Source organism: Jaculus jaculus, chromosome 3, assembly GCF_020740685.1.
Source record: "Jaculus jaculus isolate mJacJac1 chromosome 3, mJacJac1.mat.Y.cur, whole genome shotgun sequence".
NCBI classification, from domain to species: domain Eukaryota; kingdom Metazoa; phylum Chordata; class Mammalia; order Rodentia; family Dipodidae; genus Jaculus; species Jaculus jaculus.
In genome coordinates, this window is record NC_059104.1 from 108,542,663 (window position 1) to 108,555,444 (window position 12,782).

Consider the following 12,782-nt stretch of genomic DNA (forward strand, 5'->3'; position numbering starts at 1 on the left):
AGAATTTGTATTAGATTCCACTTAGCATGAGCATGACCCAGATGGCTTAATGAAGTTAAAATATCATCACTCTGGTTTTCAAAGGGACCACTCTAAGTGATAGGACACTAGTCCTCTTCAAAACTATGTCCTTTTCTACAATAACACTTTGTGAAGGGCCCAGGTTCTCATTTCTTTGCAGATTCTTTGTTGTTGCAGCCACTGAATCTGATATTCAAATCACAGTCATATACCCTGTATGTTCTAAATAAAACATGAGACTCTCACCTGTGGTTAACAGTTATTCTATTGTCTTCCTAGTTGGCGATGGTACTGTTTATGATCAGCCACACACCAATAATGATGAAGACAGTGAGGCCAATGACAAGGTAAGGCAACCGTTCCTTGCCTGAAATAAAAATGTTGCTTTCTTCATTTTTTGTTGTAGCTGAACTTGGACATGAATATATGACACTAAGCATTATAGATATTTACAAGTATTACCATTCTGTTTTCTGAAATGGTGGAATAGGCCCTTCCAAAGTGTTGAGCAAAAGGTCATTTTCAAATGGAAGACTTGGGAATTGTATTGTATACTGGGTCTCTTCTGTGTTCAATGCATTGTCATTCCTTGTGTTCAATGTTTTATAATTCACTATCTACAGAGCTTTACAGATACATCCCCAGGAAAACATCATGGCTTTTCAATAAAGCTTTGGCTTTGGTAATGTTTCTAGTATGTCATTGGCCTTAGGTAGAGAAACATTACCATTTGTCAACAAGTCTCATGACATAGTTAGTTATAAGGCCTTTGCTTCTCTAATTGCAGGTGGTTGCTGTTAAAAGTGAAAACTGTAAGTAACCTAGAATTCCTTGAAGAAAAAAAAAGTATATCATAAAATATGTGTTGTATCTTTACTAAGTATTCTTTAGAGAGAAACTGGGATTCTGTATTGCTGGCATTGAAAAGGGTAGAGGGTAGTTTGAAAAAGATGGTGATTGTTTAGCTAAGAACTTACAGTCAAGTTTTCTGCCCTTCTTGCAAGCAGTTGCACTCACTTTTCCCTTATGTGGTCCTCCATCCATGAATAGTGTATGGCTCTTGCCTGGATTTAATTACATATGGTTCATTATGTTTGCTCAAAAGTTATTTCAAGTTGACCTCAGCCTTTCTAAAAAATGTTCATTGTAAACACATGCTTGTCCTGGATTATACAAATTAAGTCATTCTGACCTCAGAACATTTAGAGCTGGAGTTGACTTGTTTCCAAACATGACCACAGGACAAATGCACCAAGTTAACTGTCAAATTTGTGTATATATAGTTGAAATCACGAGTCCAGGAGAATGTGCCAGTGAAGTTCCCTTGATTTTGTCATTGAGGCATTAACCCCAGGGCAGAGAGTTCACAATTCCTATATAGTCCCAAAGATCTCTAGTGTATAGTTTACACATGAGACCCATCCATAGACACTTGCCACAGGTTTTACAAACAGTGACAAAGTATTTGGAAGATGTTTCCACAGATCCTGGCATAGTCATTAATGTGAAAAGCTCAAATATGCCCTGATGTTTTATGTCAGTTTGCAAGTCTTTGTAGATGGAATCACTCAAAATAACACTATGACTCACCTCTATAAGGTCTGGGGTTGTGTCTTAGAATCTTCTCTCAAGCATGGAAATTAGAGAAATATTTCAATACACTTGATAATTTCACCCTGATACAAGGAAAGACAGCTTGAATTGTGCTTATTAAAGACATCATATGAGTGACAAATGTGAACTGAATCTATTCATACAATTTTCCAAAGATGTATTTCCCTGGTGTGTGCAGAGTTATTTGGTTTAAAGCCTCAGTGTGCTATAGTGACTAGCTTCACATTCAGCCTCATCTCACTTTACTGGCAGTGGCCTAAACCTAGAGAGTAACAACTAAGACAAGCACATGGCATAACACAGCAAGACCAGAATGAGAATAAAGTGACATGTGTCAGGTGTGGTGGCACATGCCATTTCTCCCAGCACTTGAAAGGCAGACGACTGGGAGTGGTGGCACACATTTTTAATCCTGATACTTGGGAGGCAGTGGTAGGAGGATTGCCCTGAGTTTGAGGCCATCTTGTAACTACATAGTGAATTCCAGGTCAGTCTGAGCTAGAGTGAGACCCTACCTTGAAAAGAAAAATGAAAGAAAGAAAAAGAAAAAAAAAAAAAAGGCAGAGGTAGGAGAATCTTTCTGAGTTCAGGGCTAGCCTGAGAATACCTAATGAGTTCCAGGATATCCTGTGCTAAATTGTGTCCCTACCCCCCACAAAAAAAGACATTTATTTTTTTCTTCCAAAAGCATAATGATGCCAATATCTCCCACTCTTAAATCATTTATTATTGTAAGACAAAGGATTAATAAATATATGTCACTACAGCTTGTGACCACTGTGAAATTCTATTCCCTAGTATAATGTGTATACCCACGATAAATACTTATGCAGTGAAAGATGAATACAGAATTTGTATTCATGAATATCAGAAGGTAAAAATAGGATTAATAGATGTGAAGACATTGGTGTCATTCTACAGGGCTTCAAGATGGTCTGAAGAAGTGATAGAACCATGGCATTTCATCTTCACATGTTTAAAAGGGTTGATCCAATTGGAGAATGGTTGTTTAACTTTATATTAGGCTCCTGTTACCTAGAAAGTACAAAATACTGTTCCTCAATTCTCTTAAGGCTTCCATGATGAGTTTTTTCCTCAGAGGACAATAATGGTTATTAATCAAGAACACCCATGAGTTCTCATGTTATAACTAAGTCCTTGACATTTTACCTTATCAAGCAAAGAGCATTGATTCATTAACAAGTGCACAATCAGTTGAGAGTTACTTTGTGTTCTTCTAGCTGATCCAAAGGAGGATGAAATTACTCTTTCCACGACTGAACAGACACAAACACAGTATGTCCAGGTAATACAGCTTTTTCTTTTGAAAAGCTAGATAAAATACTTTCTTATTTTTAGTGGAAATCATATAGGACCAATGAGGTTTGTAATGTACACTATGTTTATATAGACTGTGTGACTATGGAGGGGAGAAACCTAGAAATTTACCAATTCACACTTGATATCAAAAGTCTTTACAAATGCCCGTGCAGGTTGCACACTGCATATTGTCCTAAATTCCCTTGTCTGTAGCATTTCTATTTAGATTAAAATTTGAGTTATTTTTACTCAAATGTGGACAGGCCTATTTTATATGTTCCAAAGCAGCACATATATTTTGTCTAAGTATCCTCCTCTGAAACTTCTATGGTTTGAATAGAGTTAAGGGTATTCCTGAGGTCAGTGTGGTGGAAGATTCTTTTGTCCAGTATGCAGTGTTGATAATACCTTTCAGTCATGAGACCCAGTGTAGACAGTGGGAACATAAAGAACCTCACACTCACCTTTAGAAAGGAGGACATTCAAGCAAGAATGGCATGTTTTTAAATTTCTAATGTAGCTGTGTAACTTAGGGACTCTCAATGAAGGCCAAACAGACAAAGCTGGGCTTTGAAACAGCATAAGTTTCAAATGTACTCTTTTTCAAAAATACCCAGCATTACATGCCTTTTGGCCGGGAGACATGACAGACTAATCCATTCTTGGACTGGCTGTTCATTTCTATCCTAGATCCCATTTTCCCAACTCACTGGGAGAACCAAAGAATGTGGGCAAAGTGAACACAGCTTGATCTGGATCTCAGATTGTTTTCCCTTCTCTCCATTACAGGTTGGATCAAGGAAGACTACATTGTGTATGTATTCTGAAATCACTTTCTAAAGACACGTTTTAAATAAGAATGCTATAAATATTAGGTTTCTTTTCTTTCTAATTCACCACTAGGATCTATGCCTTCTGTTGGGAACAAGGTTTGAGAATACAGCCCCTGGATTCAGTGGTGTTCCCTCTGTTGTGTTTCAGATTTTGTGTCTGTGTATAGATTTTTTTTCTTGAGGAGATAAATTTTTATCCCAATTATCCAACCTAATTTTCTTTTTTTTTTTTTCTTTTCTTTTATTTATTTATTTATTTATTTGAGAGCGACAGACACAGAGAGAAAGACAAATAGAGGGAGAGAGAGAGAATGGGCACGCCAGGGCTTCCAGCCTCTGCAAACGAACTCCAGACGCGTGCGCCCCCTTGTGCATCTGGCTAACGTGGGACCTGGGGAACTGAGCCTTGAACCGGGGTCCTTAGGCTTCACAGGCAAGTGCTTAACCGCTAAGCCATCTCTCCAGCCCTTTTTTTTTTTTTTTTTTTTGAGGTAGGGTCTCTCTATAGCCCAGGCTGAGCTGGAGTGCACAATGGGGTCTAAAGGTGGCCTCGAACTCACGGTGATTCTCCTACTTCTGCCAAGTGCTGGGATTAAAGGCATGTGCCACCATGCCCAGCTCCAACCTAATTTTCAATGACAGTTTGTCAAGAAAAAACTAAATTCCAAATACAGACTCTACCTACATTAACTAGTTCCAACCTCTTCAAATACATGTATGGTAGAGTTATTTCCCTGAGTGCCCCTCTACAGATGAATAAACAAATACACAGAGGTAAGTAACAAGGATCACCAAACTGTGACATAAAAAAGCCACAAGATAATTTCAAATATGTGGTTCAATATTACACTTAAAGTACCCACCTGTATTTAGTCCACTACAAGATCAGTAGGCACTGTGTAAGAGTTCTAGACTATCAGAGTTGGTTGTGTCTCAGTTGGTAGAGAGCTTATTTTGCATGCAAGAAACTTATGGGTCAATTCCCAGCATTATAGAAACAAAATCTATGCATTCCAGGGATACTCCAGTTTACAAGGATCTCAAACCCAATCATGATTGCCTCACTGGTCATGAGAGAGGCTGGGCATGGTGGCACATGAATTTAATTGCAGCACTGATGGGTGGGGGCAGAGGTAGGAGGATCACCATTCATGGCAGCCTGAAACTGATAGTGGATTTCAGGACAACATGACCTAGAGTGAGACCCTATCACCAAAAAAATAAAAATAAATAATAAATAAAAATAAAACATAAAAATTGGGGATAGCATTCACCTGTAGATATCACAAGTGAATGACATAAAGTCCCACATTCTTCTGGTCAGATCATGGCTTCTGAAAATGAGAGACTCCACATGAAAATGTTTAGAGCTTAGTGATAGTGTCCACTCAATCATTCCTAGTCAGGGTCAATCATTCTGTTGGTAGTATACTTATAAAAATGAGCTGGACTCTGCTCAAAAAGTACTTTTTCTGAATGATAGTGTACATGCTGACAGGGAATGAAATTATATAAATCCAATCCATTTTGTGGATTTGACCTGGAATTCACTATGGAGTCTCAGGGTGGCTTTGAACTCACGGCAATCCTACCTCTGCCTCCTGAGTGCTTGGATTAAAGGTGTGAGCCACCACACCCAAGTTAAAAATAATTTAATAGGTATAGGCCCCGTTGTAGCCCATTATTGGTGGGAGCTTGATAAAGTAGTGCAAGCTTGTTTTGGGGATATGTTTCTGACTTGTTTCCTAGCTCCAGCTATGGGTTCCATTCCACTGAGCAGTTTAGTTAGCCAAATCAAGAGCAGTTGGTTACCCACCATGGGTGTGCCACTATTGCACTTGTATGCACATCATGTCAGGTTGTTTGTTGCTGAGTAGCTTTAGCACATGAGTTGCTGGGACAAATTTTGGTCATTTTTCCTTAGTCACCCATGTAACACCTTCTGTAACTAGACACAGTATCTGGACACTGACTGTCCTCCAGATTCCAGCCAGGTCACTCCATGTTCTGTACCAACAGTATATGGCATCTTCAGCAGTAGGGTCTTCCCACTAACCTTTGGCGTGTCATCAAGTACCATAATGGAAATCTGTCTTACTTTGCGAAACCTTGTAATTCTCTCTGACCAGCAGCTAAATGTAGATGTTAGCCACATAGTGGTACTGGGAGTTACCCAAGGAAAAGAAGGGAACATAGTTAGGTAATATAAATGAGATAGAAATAGAAGAAAGAGAGAGAGAAAAAAAAAACAGGAGAAGATTAAGGTACAAAACTGGACTCAAATGGCAATGGTACTACAAAATTGTACATCCTAAAAGATAGACTACATGGTTGAACCTTCATCAGGTCCATCATGAACACGTGAGTTATAGGGCTCCATAGAGAGTATGATGAAGACTAATGTTAATTCGTTTTTATTATTAGATATAGACATATTTTGTATGTAAACATCACCTGTTGGTATGAATCTTTCCCTCCTCCATGCTCCTTTTCTGAAAAGGCCGTTCTAGTTAGGAATACAGATCCACCCCATGGAGATTGTGGGTCCTGTATTGTGGGGGAGAACAGAGGCAATGTCTCTGTGCACAGCATCCCTCTAATAATCTTTTCACCCTTCTTCCACAAAATACTCTATGCCTGGCTGGGAGCATTTTAAGTCTACTTTAGTGATGGGCACTTAGGAGCATCTGGTTTGGTAGATGTTGAGTGTCCTCTGTACCTTTCATCATCACCCTTGTATTGATATCACCTTAAGTAAGAGAGCAGCACTCTTGCTCATTTCCCCGTTTCCTCTGTGGTTTCAGCTGGGGCCAGTGTAGAGTGTGCTGGGTTGTTTATTTTCTCAGGTCTAGTTTCCATCAGAAAAATAGAAGCAGATTTTCCAACAGTGAAGTCAGGACCAGTTAAGTGGAATAACCATTATTAATTTAGACAGCATTAAAAGGGGTTAGACACCCATATATTCATTATATTCATTCATTGGCTTAAGCAGATTATGTACTGTGGGAACCTTGAAGGAGTAAGCCCTTCAAGCATTTGCACCTCATCTAGGTCAACTTGTGGCTATACAACACTTTACACTATGTCTTTTTATGTTTTTCATAATCATGGGGTCAGCTCTGATAGTCACTATGTCTGCATGCCTGAAGTCTCTTGGTCCCAAGTCTGGCCAGGCTCTGCAGTGTGCTGGCCTTATGTTTATTGTGACAGCGGGAAAAATAAATGTGTCTTTCTTCAGTAGCATTTGGTAGCTCTGTGGATATGTGGCCTGGTTTCATTTGCATTAATTATGTTTATTTTCTGCTTTTACAGAACTCATGTTTTCTAATTTCTCAAGTTTGAATTATTCCATGGTTTACTATTCCTTTATTAAATCTTTAAATTTTGATTATTATACTCATTTAATGCATTAATGCACATCACAGTGCTATACACTTCTATTTCAACATTGTTTATGTTGCACTCCACACTTAATTCTAAATTCTTACTTTATTCAGGTCATTATATTCGTAGAACTTTTTCAGCTCCACACTGTTCTGATAGATTCTTTACTTTGTGTACATCAAATGGTAAGTGTTTTGATGGTTTAAACTTCATTTCTGTCAATTTCAAATTAACTCACATACTGGGATGGTACTACATGTTGATGTGGTGGAATTGTACCAGTCCATTTCTATGAGATTTTTTGTTGTTGTTGTATTGCTTTGTGATAGCTCTGAATACTTCCATATGTAAACAGTTGTCTATCAGTCAGATCGAGAAGTGATAGTTCTCTTGGAAAGTAGCTCTGAAGGGGTACATTAAAATTCTCTCATGCACACATCTTCAAGGTTTACATCTTCTCCATGATGGGACTGCAACTGTCCTGTCCAACTGTGATCTAGAGAGTAGAATGTGGGGCAGGAGACATTAAGATGCCATGAAGCATCTTGATCATGAAAAATACTTCCTACAGTATAGAAGAGCTGGTTATTTTCCAGGATTCCCAAATACCTATGATGTATTTAGGAAGGGAGTAATTTTGGAAGTCCTTGTGTTTTCACAATCACAGATGCCACCCACTTATCTATATTTTTTGAATACTTTAGAACATAGTGTTTGTCACAATATCTTAAAAATTTGGTGATTAGATGCCACACAGTATGAATTATAACTCGGATTGTTTCATGGCTTTATATCACATATATGCTCAAAAGTGATCATTATGAGTGAATAGGACACTCACACTCCTTCCTGTTCTATTTCTTTGCCATTAGCAGAATGCCAAGAGACAAGCTAGTCATGCTTTTGTTGCTTCTTGTTTAGTGTCTGATATCACTGATGGAGCTGCTGGATTAAATACTCCATCTAAGCTCTATTGCACAGCCATGAAGCTTCAAGTGTATTCTAAGTAAAACATGAGCCATAGCATCAAAGACCAAAGTTATTCTGTTGTTTTCATAGGTGTAGCAGACAGTTCAGCAGATGTGGAATATATGGACAAGGAAACCCCAATTGAAGTGAGTGAAAAGGTAAAGGGAACTGCTCTTGCCTGAAGTAACAATGTTTCTTAATTTCCTATTTTTGTTGAGGTTGGTATGAAAATATGATACCAAGCATTATAGATACTCAAATACAGCAGATCCTATTTTGTACAGTAGTAGAATAATCAATACCAACTGTTGTCTTATATGAAAGGACATTTGGAAATTGTGGCATAAGGTTACACACAAGGCCTCCTCCTACTTGGAAGCAATATCTTCTCCTGGGATGAAGTATATTGAATTCATTACCTAAAGAGAGATAAAGATATGTTCCCCATGCAGAGATCATGGGTTCACAATGATATATCTTACCTTTTTTTTTGTAAGCCTTTCACTTTTCAATGCTTCTTATATGTCTTCACTATAAGGAAGAGAAATAATACCATGTGCCCACAGGTCCCATGACTTAGTTCTTACAACATCTTTGCTTGTATAATTGCAGATACACACTGATGAAAATTCAACTGGTAAGTAGTATAGAAATTTTTGCAAAATTTCCTATTTGGAATACTTACTGAATTCTCTATGAAGAGTCACTGTAATTCTCACTTTCTGGAGAGTGAAAGTATTGAGGATGTTTTGGAGAAAGAAAAAAAGAAACACCACTTTCTAGTTCAAAAATTCTAGCCAAGTGTCTGGAAGTAGTTGCACCCACAGTATGTTTACTTGGGATTGTGTACTTGAAGAATGCTGGGACCTTGTGTGCTAATATGGCTTTTGGTTTTGAATATATGTGTGGTTATGTCTGAAGTTATATTTTCTCAGAAGTTATTTGAGGTTTAAACACATTTGCCCTCAACCAATTTCTTAAACAAATCTATGGCAAACATACTTTAAATGATGTCTATGTAAATTATTCATCCAATCCTCAGTACATTATGGGCTGAAGTTGATTTAATGTCACCCCTGTTACAGAACCTGAGCTTTTGTATTTTACGTGGACAAGTGGAAACATGACTCCAGATATGTGGACCTATCTGTTCTTCTCTGATTTGCAGTTGTACTTATGCCTTGTCATGGAGACAGTAGCCGGAGAGCTGAAGGTCTATAGAGCCTGTGTATTCCTGAAGTACTGCAGGCTCTACTTCATAGATCATACCTATTCACAGAGTTCCCTCAGGTGTCACATATACTATACAAGTAACATGAAGGTGTTTCCACAGACTTTGGCATATTTGTACATGTGATGAGCAGAAATGTAACTTGTTGAATCTCAGTGAATAGGTTTGATGGTGAGTGCAATTGGTAGGACAACATGCATTTCCTATGAAAATTCTTAGGACACCTCTTAGAAACTGACCACAAACATAAAATTAGTTCAATAATTTTGTGCACATGCTAATTGAACCTTAAGATTATGAAAGGCTCAAGTGTTTGCCTATTAAATTTTAAGAGAAGTAATAAACAGGCTGAAAGTGGGTTGTCTGCCTGGTTGTCATACTGATTCAGATTTTGTTATGCTTCTGGGTTAAGGGCACCAGGACCCAAACCCTGCCACTACCTATATGAACATGGCTATGGTGTCTGTCTAGTGTGGTCTCTGCAGCCCCTAACTCAACAGAAACACATTGCATGGAAAATGAAGATTGGAAGGAAAGTTGTGATTATCTATTTTAGGATTTTCAACACTTTTGTCTCTTTTCTTTTATATTCATGAACTTAGGATCAGCAGGAGAGTTTTCTTGTATCATTTCCAGAACCCTGCAAACGTTTTGTTGTAAGTTCTATGGTCATTATATAGAATGGTGAAATGCAGTAGTAACAAAGGCAGATCTTATGTTTTGGTCCATGTAAAGAGCACATGACATTTTCAATGCCTTCCAAATGAGAAGAAATTACCAGAGTGTCATTGGATTGTTGTATGTAAATAAGGCCTTGTGTAGATTGACCATATTTTACCACCATAATGTGGACTCTAAGCATAAATACAAAGACTTACCTCCACCCTCATGTCTTGATCATCTATCCACACTTCTTCAACAAAGGAACATAGTAGAATTCAATTAGAAAGAAATTACCACCTTCTTCTAACAAAGAGTCAATTATAGTTGGTAATCAACTAGCAAATCTGCAGGGAGGGCAAAGTTGAGCTCACTCAGGATAGCCCAGGGAAGCATTCCTCTTGACCTGCTTCTTCATCTGCCCCTGCTTTCATTAGTAAGTGGTTTGGTTACTGTTCTGTGTGTCCTTTTGTGTAAACCATATAAATGATCTAGAGATGCTTATTTAGAAACTTAAAAATCATCATGAACATATGTCAAACAAACTCAAATCTGTGACAATTTAGTAATTTTTTTTGCCTATATATATATAAGACATCTGAGGTAGCCTTATTTATTTCTAGGTTGATGTTCAATGATCCAGTATTGCCTCATCTGGTGTGGGCAACACTTAGTGCTCCACTCTCTCTATTGACCTTTTTTAATAGTCAGTAATACAAATCAATGAAATTTCATAAGTCTTTTGGGAGTGTAAAGGGTGAATATGGACATAAATTATTATGTTCATAGTTAGATCCAAGGAGAGAGAATCCCAGGAATGGTCTGTTTATGCCTTCTCCTCAGGCAACAGAAAATATCCAAAAGGTATCAGTGAAAATAAGGAAACATGTGCAGGGCCTTTACACCTTTACCTTCTCAGACACATCATTGAGACAGTGCTATCTGCAAGCTGAGGATGCCCTTGTTTGGGCTACTATTTAAAGGTGGTTCTTTCCAAAAGAGCTATTCTTATTGCTACTGCCATGGCAAAACCCCAAGCCTTTGGTATTTCATCTCTGTAATTGTGCCCATGATATGTTGTATTGAGGTTTGAGCCTTGACCTCTGATACAAGGAATGAAATTGGTCACAGCTCACACATGGCCCTGACATGAACCTGGAGATAAGTCATTATTGTGTGGGATTTAAGCTCAGTGAGCCTCAGAACCCCCATGGATCCTCTTCCTAACCCAAAATGTGCAATCTTTACAGTCCTGCTTTGTGAGTTTTAATGTATGTGTGATTCTGTCTGAGGTTATGAATTCTCAGAATATATTTATGGCTTACAACAGAATTACCCATAATCAGTTCCTGATACAAAGTCACAACAAATGAATAATTGACATCAGTTTAGATTAATTCATGCAATCAACTAAATTATTCCTGAAATAGGACAAAAAGAAACATTTTGGGCATCCAAATTTATATGTGGGAAGGTGAAAAGTGGAATTCTGGTGTGTGGACTTCTGGTTCCCCTCAGATTCTCAAATATACCTTGGGCTTTTTCATGGACTCACTGGATAAAGAGCTGAAAGACTACAGTGTCTGAGTCACCCTGATGTACTCCAGACTCTACTTCATAGGTTGACCCATCCCTGGCATTTCCTCAGTTGTCACACAAGCTATATAAATAATAAGGTGTTCCCACAAATATTGGCATAGTCATTTACATGAAATATAAATATACATAAATACACTATGTTTCAGCTCGGTGCACACATCCTGCATGGAAGAAGCAATTGGTAATACAATGTGAATCACTTATTTAAGTCATAGGGCCATGTCTTGAGAACTGGCCTCAAACATAAAAAGTAGTGAAATATTAGTACTCATGATGATTACACCTGTGCTCTAATTTTGGAATTAAGATAACAACTCAAAGTGTGTTGTCATCTGGTTTGCCATCATGCTGCACATTCTGTTGTTCTTATGGCATGAGATCATGAAGACCTAATCTGAATCACTGCCCCATGCTAAACTCTGTAATTGGTGACTTGCTAGTGTGCTCTCTGTAGCACATACCAGGACATGGAAAAAGAAGGATGGATAGAAAGAGATTGTTAGTGTTTTCACTTCTTTTGTAATTTTTGTTATTTCTGGTTGTGGGATCATCATTTAGAATAGTAGCATTTTTGCCTTGAATTAGTTCCAGGTCTCTGACACAAGCTTGCTTTACATGCTGTGGAAAGTACATAGAATGAATGAATACAGTAGAAACAGGTGGGTCTGATGGTTTGAGTTCAGGTAAAGAAAATGGCAGCACTTTAATTCATTTCTAAATGTGTAGAAGAAATGACCAGGTTCTGACATCGAATCATACTCCATTTTAAAGCTTGCACATATTGACCATCTTTTGTCTGTGCATATGTGTATGTATCTAAGCATGCATGTATGTGTGTATGTATGTATCTATGTAGATAAATAAATATAGATATATATCATATATGGTATATAACTTCAAGTATATAATCAATATAACTCACCTCTATAAGGTCTGGTTTTGTGTCTCTTTAATCTCCTTCCAAACATGAAAATTGGAGAAATAATTCAATACACTTGATAACTTCACCCTGAGCCAAAAGGAAAAGGTCTAATTATGCTATTAAAACCTTATAGGAGTGACAAATAAGCCCCATTTTTCTGTAGTGGCTAGATACCCAATTCAGCACCAGCACACAGTATTGACGGTATCTAAACCTAGAAAATCACAAT

The 12,782-nt window shown here is 37.8% G+C and overlaps 1 long non-coding RNA gene across 1 annotated transcript; it reads left to right on the plus strand.

The window, feature by feature from the left end:
• Positions 1–2,912: 2,912 nt before the first annotated feature.
• Positions 2,913–8,266, plus strand: LOC123459281. The gene is made up of 4 exons (XR_006636189.1): positions 2,913–2,941; positions 3,745–3,769; positions 7,286–7,357; positions 8,232–8,266. It is a non-coding gene; the product is annotated as an uncharacterized LOC123459281 (long non-coding RNA).
• The last annotated feature ends 4,516 nt before the right edge of the window (positions 8,267–12,782 follow it).